Consider the following 12,710-nt stretch of genomic DNA (forward strand, 5'->3'; position numbering starts at 1 on the left):
AAAAAAAAAAAGAAAAGAAAAGAAAAAGAAAGGCCAGTGAGGACCCAGAGAAGAACATGCATGAGACTCCCGGTGGTGGCCACAGCAATAGCTGCTATTGTTGGGAGCTGTGGAGGGGTAATGCTTTAATGCTTTAAGACATTGAACCTGTACCTGAAAGGTTATAAAATAAGAGGAGATGGAATCATAAGCCTGAAAGGTATGACTACCTGGTAAATTTGTTTCCTTGCCCTCAGTGGAGTGAGAGCACGCAAGGAAGATGAAATCAATTCTAGAAAAAACACAGAAACCTCACTTGCTTTGCGCATGTGAGTATATTAAATTCATTTGCATCATGTAACATGTGTACTCCTTTAGAATTAGAAAGTGAAATGAAGGATTTTGTTTTAAACCTTGAAAATATTATCCTTAATCCTGTAAGATCTCAGAGGACTATTAACCCACTTTACAGATTGTGCCAATGACTAAAAGAGCATTGGGACTTGATGGTTTGTTTACTTTTCTATGGTTTCCGGAAAAAACATGCTTCACACATGGATGGCCTGTGCTGAATGTCTGGGAACTAATCAGTCTACTATATGTGGTTATATTTGTTTGCATAGCTATTATATATGGTAAAAGCATTGAACAAGAAGGTGTAGCCCTAGAGCAGAACTGAGACGTTTATCACCAGGGTACAGCTTTTCGACCCTGGTGCTGTTTCAGGAGTGCCCTCTGCAACTGGATGGTACACTCATGTCTGCTTTGTTCTGTCCACTTCTCCTGTTCACTGCTTTACACTCTGGATGGTTAATACATTAACAAATTCTAATTAGGTTAATTTAGGCACACCAGCTAAAAGAATCATAATTTCCTTCAAAATAATAGAAAATGTTATTGATTTGCAATGCCTTTTAAAAACTCCAGCTTATTAGATGAAACAGTAAATATCTGGTATGTGAGAGGGAGGACCTACATATTGGAGAGATTTTTGATTGATATCGATAAATGCTACTACCATCATCGTGGATCAATACTTATGATTTGCAAATGAAAGTCTGTCTATACCAACTTAAGGTAAGTTTTGCACCAGTAAAAACATAGTTAAAACTAATGAATAATTCTGCTTTTACCAATCAAGCCAGTTTGCAGGCTAACTAGCCTGAGTCACTTTGTTAGATCAAGTCACATCATTCAACTGAATTAGCATTCCTATTACAAGTAGAGATATCCCTTCAAATGCCTTTCACCAAAAGGCTGCTTTATTCATATTGGGGTGACCTTTATTTTCCCTTCCTTTCCAGGAGAGAAAGAAATAAAAGAAATACGAGTTGGCTTATCCATTCTGCCCTGGCGGATTGCTCCCCATTTGCTGTGAGCTGGAGAGCTGCCCTCGCTCCAGCACACCAATGCCTCTGTCACACAGAAGCAAGGCCAGGCAGGGCAGCGTAAGTGAGTCTGGAGATTAGCGAGGGATTTTTAAAAGCACCAGAGAGGTGTTATTAATCCTTTGAAAGTGTGAGCCTTTCTGATATGGCAGCCGGACTCCTGGGAGAAATTGCACAGGCTTCTGTGTACTTGATAAGGAGCACATAAAGTAAAATGCGATGAACTTAATGACCCAGAAATTATTATTAGAGGAAATTAATACCATCTTCAGGAGATTTGTGGCACTTAACATAGCATTTTGAAAGAAGTAAAGATTCTTTTATATCAAGCTGCCTTTCATTTTAAGTATAAACGTGTGCATTTGCATTCTGTAATATGAAGATTAAAGGTCTGGCTTGGAATTAGCAAAGACTAGCGTTGGGACGGGAGCTCACGGGGCAATTGTGGGGTGGGTTTCTGAGATACGTGTGCATTCTTGAGATCTGCTCTGGTTCTCTTCTCACCAACCATTTTATATTGTTGGCTATACTTTTCATTATTTCCAAAGATTTTTTCAGAATTGGACTTTTTTTTTTTTTTTTAACAGGAAGAAAGTTTTAGTCGATTACTGTTCTACGTGGCTACTGCAACGCAGCACAGTACACACACATCCCTGTCCCTGAAGCCCATTCGTCCCCTCCACTCAATGTCAGTTCATCCGTTGAGAGAGGTGACAAGAAGGGGGGGATGTGTAGAAGATATGATTTCCCTTGGCGAGTTTTCCCCTTGTCAATTCTATCCTTTCTGGGCCCTTTGAGTAGCCAGTGTTTTGTTTAATTTAATTTAGGAGAGCTAAATAATTATGCATGACGCCAAAGTACATAAGAAAGCAGCAGCCTTTTATTGCAAATATGCACACACTCTCCGACGAGGTTCTTCGGTCCTCAGGTGTGGGGCCAGGGAAGTGGCGCAGGCGCTCTCAGATGACGTTCTCCGGTCCACAAGTAGGAGGGGCCGAAGAAGTCACCCCCGCGCTTACGGCAGCGGACTTTTATGCCTGGGAGCTGGAAGGGGAGGAGGAGGGGAGGAGTTTGGGGCGTGTGTGTAGGAGTGGCTTCTTGAATTTCGGTGTCCCCGGCTTGACGTCACTCTGCGCATGCTCAGTTGATTTGGTTCTTTTCCAGGGCGCGGGAAAATCTGTGATGAAGAACCCGGAAACAACAGGGACTGCTCCATCTTGTTCGCCTTCCTCCTTCTTGTCCCTTCTCCCTCACCCAAACAGCCAGTACCACTTTCATTGGTGCTGAGAAATGGAGCTGAACTGTACTTCCATTTTTATCTGCTGGAGATGGAGGCCACCGTCCTGCTGTAATTTTCCAGTGAGTGCTCCCCCTTTGTGGCTGGTAAACCCTCCCTGGCAAACAATCCACCTTATGCATGGAAGCATAAAATTTTAGAGCTAGAAATAACCTAAAATATAATTTAGTCAGAGCCCTTCATTGTATAAAAGAGACTTAACCAAGAGAAATTAAGTGAACTACTCAAAGTCACACAGCTAAAGGCAGAAAAAAGAAGGAGAAACCAGATTTTTCTTATTCCATCAAGATTTATTATTTAAAAAAATTTTTTTTTCTGGGACTCTACCCTTACTCAGTTTCAATTAGCCTTTTCCAACAGGGTGACTGAAATTATTTTAAAACGGTAGAGCTATATAACAATTTTCTGTTGTAGAAAATTATCTTGCATTTCTTCACTTCCAAGAGACAAGATGGTGGTCAGGGGAAGGAGCAGCAATGAGCAACAAGGACAGTCATAGGTCCTGAAACTCTTCACCCAAGAGACTCAAGTGTCTTTTTGCTGTGAAATCCACCACCTAATTCATTTCCTAGAGGCCTTCATTCAGAGGGGAGATTAACAAACCCCAATGACCCTTCATCCTTTTTTTATTCTAGCATAGCTAAGACCTGCAAGTCTGATGAGAGGATATGGGTCTATTTATTATACAATTAGCTAATTTCTTCTTCATGGAATTTTGTAGATTCTAGGAGTGAACTCACATGGAATAGAACCAAGTTTCTTGCTAAGGGGTCTGAAGAGTGCCTTTGTCAAACAAAATTAAGCCAACATATAATTGTCATTTGCTTTATTCTTATGGAAATTGAACATTAGCATGTGCATAATTGATCTGAAGTCCAGACACATCAAAGACGTTAATCTATGTATGTGTCTATGTGTTTTTAATCTAATTATAAGGAGCTCCATATGTTATTACTCAAAACTTGCTTTTGCTTATTTTATTTTATTTTTTTGATTAAAGGAAATGTCTATTATTCTATGCCCCTGTGTCTGGCTTTTAAAAATCTCTTTCCTTTTTTCCTCAAATGACCAGGGCTGCAGTCGTCAGCCTCTCTAGGGCCCTTGAACTGAACACTTATTCTTTTAAAAATCATCAACACGGGATCTGTTGCCAAGAAGAGAAGCCAATTCTTGTCTCCATGCTCTAGGAAGTGTTTTCTTTGTAGTACTGTTGGCATGGAGGTGAAGAGCCTGGAACTCGATACTGAAATCTCAGCAAGAGAGCTGCCATTGGGTACAGTTTGTTTTGGAATTAAAGCAAATATATCCAGAAATTGTACTCAGGATATTCAAATGTAAGTAATGAAATATTGTAAGTATAACCACGACTATATCTTATGGGAGATCAATAGAGAACTAAGTGTATTTGTTCTATTATCACAAAGTATACATAGATACACTATTATATCAATAATTTTACTGAAGTAGGAAAGACTATTCAGAAATTAGAACAAAAAATTAACTGTAATTGACCATAAACTATTTTAACTTCATAAAACCCCATATATTATCAGACCTAGTTAGATATTTGGTTCTTATTTCTTCTGATGATTACAGATTAAGTAAGAATTCTTATTTTAAAAAGATAATCAGAAAGAGAGATGTATAAAAGAGGGGCTGAAGAGAGTTCTAATTTAACCTGAAGTGTTGTGGGTTCTTTTATGTATTTGGTATGTATATAGCTCTGTGTTTTATGTATACATGATGTAGAGAAAGTATGTGTTTCTTTTTTTTATTTTTATTTTTATTTTGAAAGTATATGTTTCTAATGTTACCTGTTAGTGCTCAGAAAAAAGTGTTACAAAATATGGCAAAACGTTCTTGCATGTGTATAATTCTGCAAAAGGTGAACAGATGCTTGTTGTTGTAGATTTTCCCTGCTTTTGCCGCTTTTAGCATCATTCATCTAACCTGCTTTTTGTTTTAATAGATGTTGCTAAAGTTTTCTAAGATAAATGAATTAGTATTTTCTTTTTCTATATGGATGTTAAAGCTGTCTTTATTTGAAAAGGGAAGGTTTATAAAGTTGAGATGTGTTACTGGAATTACCGATGAGATGTTTTAGGTTGTGTGTGCTTGGATGTGTGCAGAATGCTTTTTGCTTTGGCACCTAGGCAGTTGTTGTGTATTCATGTATGTGTGCTTATGTGTGTGCATGCATGTGTGTACATGAATGTGTGAGTGGAAAAAAGAAAGATGTTTCTTTCTGGGACCATATGCCAAGAATGATTTTAATGATAGCTTTTATATGAACATTTTGCATTCTTACAACGAATTTAAAAAATCTGTGTTTGATCCCCAACTGGATCACACTGTATGAAGACTTTTTTAGTAAAGTATTTTTAAAGTTTTAAACCAAAAATAAGTTTGCTACCAAAAAACAGTCTGTGTAGCCAACTGTCTCTTAAGAAGTCTTATATTACAAACCTAAAACTTCAAAAATAGGACACTTGATTCCCCTACAGTCTGACCCTCCTGTAATCTTCACCATCTCAGGAATGACACCAGCGCATTGTTCATATGTATTTTTAAGTATACATTTTGTGTATGTGTGTGAAGGGGAGTGATCTGATGCACAGTTACTGAAAGTTTATCATAATGTGGTCACAATTTTCACTATGAAGTTTCTCTAAAGGAAGGTCTTTGTGTGAAGACAGACTACTAGAAAGTTTTTCATGACTGGTGGTACTGATTTGCATACTTTTGTGTAATCATGAGTACAAAAATATTTATTGATGGCCTACTAAGTTTCAGGCACTCTCCTGAGTACTGGGAATACATCTGACAATTGAACTTAAAACATACTAGCTTTGATGTAACAAAACCAAATGAATGAATTTATACAATCTCACTATAGTCAACCTTATTACTACCTTTCATGTTGAGGACACACCAAAATATTGCAAAATCTCTTTCTATTATTGAGAATGTTTTATTTTGAATAGAATAAACTTAATAAATTTAAAACATTAAATGAGTAGAAAATAATCCAAAGCAATCTGTAAACAAATATAAGCTAGCATGGTTATGCAATATATCTATATGTACATGTGTCAGGAATTCAGAGTAAATGCAGGAAGATGCCAAATTGGGAGTCATTCTTTAAACAAACATATTGAGAGTTGGTTTTCTACACTACATGCATTTGGCATGCCTACCTGTTGGACATAGTCATGACAATTTCTTGTTTCTTTCACTCAATACATGTTTATTGAGTGCCTATGGCGGGCACTAGGCAAGGTGCTGGGAAGAACGGTTGGATTATACACGTTCTTGCCCTCCGGGACTTCATGCAGGAGTTGTTTGATTTCATTATAGAACCATTTTATGGGTCATAATCTACTTTTCAGAAGCAGACATTTCCTGTTGCTTGTAGGATGACCACCTCATATGCACGGTCACAGTTACAAGTCATCATCCACCAAGCTCAGGACAACCATCTCATCAGGCTCCATCTTAAACTGTGAGAGCCCTTGTCTTGTGAGTTAGCTGCCTCTTCAGCAAGATCTCTGGTCCTGATCCTGAACACTGGCCTCACTGGGAGGTGTTGTGGGTGTTCTGCTCCTCCTACTTCTGAGGCTCCTTTGCCTGGATTCTCAGAAAACCACGCCTTAGGCAAGATGTGACCCTGAGCTGTGTGGCCTTACAGTAGCAGCCCTTACCTTGCCAGGATTTAATGTCCTCCTGTGTCCAACAAAGAATTTAAGGCATTGTAGGGATTCCTAGGTTCCTTAAAAGGTACTTCCTGTCTTTCAAGGAAGTGAAAGGAAGATGCAACCCTGTGAAGCTAAGACGGTTTCCGGAGCCTGGGAGCCAGGCGTGCGTTCCCACGGCTGCCTTGTGTCACATGCTGATGATGAGGAGAGTGTGATATTTTCACCAAAGCCTTTTCCCACCTCACTGCTAGGCAATGAAATGTTCTTCTTGAGTTCATCACAGCAAGAGCAAGAAGGGGTCTTAGCAATTAATCATTCATTCATTATTTGATAGACGAAGAACTTGGAGTCTAAAGGGATTCAGGCAGAATAACTTAGCTTTTGACAACCAATCAGCCTTACTAAATTTAAACAAATAGGCTAGGATTTTTAAAGTGTAAAATAATTTATGGAAATACCTTTAAGAGTATTATTCTCTGCCTTGTTTCTTAGATCAAAAAGTAACACACTTGCTTATTTTTGCTATCTCAGGGATATTCTGTTATGAACGGAATGTAGTTGTGAACGGTACTGTCTCTGGAGATAGAGCTGGGTTCACGTTGTGGCTGTATCACTTATTAGTTTCGTGATGTAGGCCACAGTATTTAATGTTTCTGAGCCACAGCATCCTTGCCTGCAAAATGGAGGGAATAGTGATTGGTATCAATCTCAGTGGGAAGTTGTGAGAATTAAGTGATACAATGTGCATGTGAAACAGTAGGATGCCTGACATGTAAGGAGGATTGCTATTGGATGTTTTTCATTGTAATTACTACTATTATAATTTGGATGTCACTTGGAACTTCTCTGCCTCTTGGGGATTTAGTTTGAAGATTTAATTTGACAGCTAGTGGAAGCTGAAGTTTTTCTTATAATTCCTGTTTTATTCCAACCCTACACTCCCTCAAGGTGCCTCTGTTTTTTCTCTTCTATTGATGGATACCATCTTGTTTGGCTTGAATTTACCTTGTGCACATTCACAGTGAGCCAAGCCTTTCATAAAAGCGTCCCTTTACTGAAGACATGGAAGTTCACAGAAGAGGGATTGTACCACACTGTGTGGGTCATGACTTTCTTCCCTCCCACTCATGTTCTGCTTCTTCCAGGGCCCACATGCCAGCATGTGCCTTAGCCACTCCATGTAGTTCCTGAACGGGTAATTTATTCCCTCTGTCTGACAGTTTTCCTCTTGAAGAGTAGACCCAACCAGCAGGACTCTCTCTTTTGGTCCCCTTGGAATGCTGGTGAGTAAATATTTCCTGTTGTTGTCTTCAGTTCTGTCTTTAGACTGCACTGCACTTCAGTGAACCACATTAAACTACTCAGAACATAGTGGCTTCCATATTTGCCCCTACTCCAAAGAAACGCCCTGCTTCTATTTCAGGAATTTTCTTTGTCCTCTGTTACTATCAGCCAGCTACTTGTTGATGTGAGTGTGCTATCCCTTGGGGTGACCCTTGCTATCTAACATGATACTTTCAGCCTTTGGGGCAGCAAAAGTCCGAGGGCATTAGAAATGTGCATAAAGCTCTCTGAGTAGGAGCTTCTGCTCCCTCCTTCAGGACAGAATAAATAAACCTTAGTACCTGGGTTTTATGGCAATTCTTTTGTTGGCTGAGTCACAGTTTTTCTTTAATTCTTGTTTTTCTATATCACTCCAGCTAGCGGAGGTTGGCAGATCAATGTGGTGTTAAAGATATGTAACGACATTTGTCTGGCACTATTGGAAAATGAAGTGTTTTCTATAAATAAATTTTCCAGGTAATGGGAGCTCATCATTTTAGATACTGAAACCTTTAAACGTTTTAGGAATGTTGGGTGGAGTGCTAAGACATAATATGGCTTAAAATCTAGAAAATAATTGATCCATACAAATAGGAAGGCAGAATAACAGTGGATAAGAATACAGACTGGAGTCGAGCTTGATTCACAGGGTTCTGTCATTTTTCCATCCCAAATTAAGGGCACAGCATTGAGCCCAGTAATACATCTTGTTTCATATGATTGATTTGAAGATGTCATGCCCCTAGATGCAAAGTCTTAGCATAGTGCCAGACACTCTTTACATGCTTATTATCCAGCTATTCCTGGTCTTATTGTTACTATTAACTTTTTGTTGTTGTAGTTGTTGTTTTTGAGGTGAAGTCTCGCTCTGTCATCCAGGCTGGAGTGCAGTGGCATGATCTCGGCTCACTGGAACCTCTGCCTCCCAGGTTCAAGCAATTCTCCTGACTCAGCCTCCTGAGCAGCTGAGATGCTATGCACCACCACACCCTGCTAATTTTGTATGTTTAGTAGAGATGCGATTTCTCCATGTTGGTCTGGTCTTGGACTCCCAATCTCAGGTGATCCGTCTGCCTTGGCCTCCCAAAATACTGAGATTACAGGCAGGAGCCACTGTGCCTGATCCAACATTTTTTATTTTTATGAATCAACAATAGGCAACAAGAACAACAACAACAACAACATAAATAACCTACCAGGCAAAGAGTAAAAGTAAGTAATTCAGAAACTAAATAAAACATAGTAATCATTTAAAAGTTTATTCAACCTCACAAATAATCAAGTAGTTCAAATTCAAATAAAAAGATGTAATTCTTCAACCACTAGAGAAAACGTCCAGATGGGATTGAAAATAGATGAGCCCTTGGCTGGGACGGTATTATTGATGGATAATTTGACAGCATTTATAAATACATTTCTTTGACCCGCAATTCAAACTCTAAGGCATTATTCTAAAAGTGTTCCTGCACAACTGTGCAAGGTGTGTGTAAAATATTCTCACAGCCAGATTGATTGTAATTACAAAATTGTTTCAGTTTTGTTTCATCATTATAAGGAAGGCATTGGTGACGTATAATCTGGCATATCTATGCCCTGGAATATTATGCAACAACAAAAAGAGATAAACATGTATGAACTGAATGTATATTTGCCCATAGCATGGTAAGTGAAAATAAAAACCAAATTGTAAGGAAAGGTAACTTTATGTGCAAAAGGGAGTTTTAAGAACATTCAACCCTTATTCAACCCAATCAGGGGTCACCCTTGGAAATGAGCTTCAGTGCTTAGATAGGGAATAGACATTTCACTTTATAAAGCCTTGTATTACATTTTTTATTCTTTAAAAAATGTACAGGTTTTTATTCTTTTTCTATGATTGAACCTATAACATATTAGAAATAAGCATTCATGCTTTATTGCTTTAAAGAGATGCTATGTTTTTAAACATGGTCATTCTTGATATTGTGTATTAATACAAAAAATATATGACTCTTTATTTTTACCCTAAGTTGATGCTTTCCCAAGTCTTCTACATACCACAGCTAGTTATTAGAATGTGATAATCTTGGAGCAAATATATTGAGGTAAGAATTTTTTTTTGAGATTAGAGTATTTGAAAGTCAATATCATTACCATAGTTGTAGATTATACTGTGAGAAATCTTTCACCTGGTTACTGCATCTGTCTTGGTAAGAGACAATATGATTCCTAAGAGCATTTCCTTATCCAGTTGTGTTCTGTCTTCATGCTTTGTGTCTATTGAACTGCATCAGGTTGACTCGCTTTACAACTGTTTAGAAAAGGTGCCAAGTTTTTGTTGACTCTTTCCAAAGGTTCTAGATATTTGGACTCAAAGTGAACCCTAATATCATAAGGAGATCTTTCTCTAACGTTGTTTTTAACATTTGAAGAAGCTAAGCATGGGAGCAGGTCGTGTTCACAAACAGGAAGGCTCACGGTGTCCCAGTGATGATGGTGGCTAAAAGAATGTGAGTCCATTCTGTGCATTTGGCCTTGAAAAGTGCTTCTTCATGTTTGTTCTTGAAATTTAAAAAAAGTCAATAGTATAGAATCAATTTACTTCATTAATAAATCATGAAATTCAATATCTCACAAGAGAGCCTGACTCTTGATTATTAGACTGTTTGTACCACAGTTAAGTCATCTTCAGGAGTCTTGATATTACATCCTTGACAGTTTTTGTTACATTTTAACTTTAAAGAGATAGGTTCAGACTACTAAAGACACTGAATACATTAATATGTTGCTGGAGCAAATGCTTGACATCATAGAAAAGATAATGAAGAAATGTTTTGGTTTCATTATTTGCTTAAAAGATTGGTGTGCGCACTTTGATTGCAGATAGCAGATCTGCTTAAAACCAGAGTTTCTCGTAGCTGATTTATTCATATATTAAAAAGCAAAGAACAACTGTGCATTGACTGGCTAGATTGTATTTTGAATTTTATTGTTTTCTCCAACACTGAGATTTATTTTTGGATCACTGTCCATCCTTTGTGAATGGTAAATACTATGTAGATTGGTATTTGATCCAAAACGTCTATGTATGAAACAGTGATCTTCCTTACACACTTACGTTTGAAATTCAGTTGTAGCAATCACAGCGTATTTTTTCTAATTTGTACCTTGGCCCGTAAAGGGAACTCCCATTTATAAAACCATCAGGTCTCGTGACTTTCCTCTGCATTAGCTAAACGAAATATCTCTTCTCATGCACTACAAGCATTCACTGAAAAGGTGAACAAAAGTTTTGAGCACTTTTCTCTCACATATTTGCTACACTTAGGCTATGACATAATTGGTAATCTACACATCGGTGTGTTCACCCAATTATGAAGCAAAAGGTATGCAAGCATGTCCTGAGAAAATTGTCACTCTTTTGCCTTAAATGCTATTGGCCTCATGTGGCTTTCGACAATATCATGTAAATGAGAAAACATGCAGTGGTTCCCTCTGCTTTCTCTCCGAGCATATTTGTCATTAACTTTGTTACTGGGTCTTTGTGTTTCTCCTTAGTTACATATTTTTTTCTGTTTTTGAAGAAAACTGCAATTCGAAGGATGTCTGTAATTTGGGTCTCTTCTGCTTTTAGCAAATGAGTCAGTTTCATACAAATACACAGCATTTTATATTGGTTCTGCAAAACCTTGCTTGGCTTACTCAAGATGTCACTCTGAATTTATTTCTCCTTTGAAAATAGCAAGAAAAGTTTCAGTGATTTCGTGTCTTTATTTTAAATGTCTCTTAGCAGGTAACATACTAAGTAGTGGGGTGAAGATATGATTCCACAGGAATTCCCATTCCTTAATCTCTCTTTCCTTTTATTTGTTTTTATAAAATCTCACCTGTTGATTTACTTGTCCTAGTATATTGAAATTTATACTTCATGTTCCCACTGGAATTTATTCCCCTTTTATGCTTATGACATTGTTTTTAGTTGTAAAACCAATGTTTCTACTTCTATTGGTACTTGTCAACTTTAGTTTAAGCCACTGATACACTCAATAAATACATTTCCATAGTAACAATTAAATGCAAATCTGAAAAATATAACATTTATGTGCTAATGATATGAAATGTTAAGATGAGATTATGTGCTTTATACACAACATTAGCTGAGATAATTTAAGCGAGGCCATTTTTGTAGTATATGTGCCATATACGTGTGTGTGTATGTGCGAGTGTGTATGTGTTTATGGCTTTTAAAAACGTGCTGATTCTAAAGAACTTAAAATAATTTTTGAGAGAATGATAATCATTGTTGCACTGATTTAGATTTGGGAGGTATATACGTATAAAATAGGCTTTTCCTCTGCATCTGCCAAACCACCTGCAGATATTTTTCACAGGCTAAAGGTGTCTGTGGTCACCATGCCAGAAGCAGCTACCAGTGTCCTGTTTCCTTTCCCCCATCCGTTATCATTTTCAGTTGATTGCTCTTCATACTGATTCCTTTACTTCCTTCTAAACTTCTATTCTGTATCACTCAATGAAAACTCAAGAGAGAGTTAGCTATCGGAACTCATAAGTGTTATTTTATATAACAAGAGAGAGTATGCTGTAACTAACAAGTACAGCAAAACTTGCATGAGGCATGTACCACATATGCTTTGTGCCTGCCTTTTTTTTTTATGATGCTCAAAGCCTACGTAACTTTATGTCAAAATGCCAGATTTAATTTCAGTTACCTTTGCTGGAAAGCTGAATTCCAGGAAATGTGAGTGCCACTCTCTCTTTGTGAAAATGTGCCTACCTAACATCCAACTGTTGTTCTGCTAAACTTACCCTTCATTCAAGTATTTACTTCTCAAAAAACTATACTGTTTACCATTGTTTTACAGGTGTTAGCTCATTTCACTACCAGAATAAGCCTATGAAATAGGTACTGTTATTCTGACCATTTTACAGATGAGGAAGCTGAGGCATAAAGATAGTAACTAATTTGTGCAAGTTCATACATGCAGTAAGTGAAAGAACAAAGATGTGAATCCAGACACCAGCTACAGA

This window comes from Mandrillus leucophaeus, unplaced genomic scaffold (genome assembly GCF_000951045.1).
Source record: "Mandrillus leucophaeus isolate KB7577 unplaced genomic scaffold, Mleu.le_1.0 Scaffold853, whole genome shotgun sequence".
NCBI lineage: Eukaryota > Metazoa > Chordata > Mammalia > Primates > Cercopithecidae > Mandrillus > Mandrillus leucophaeus.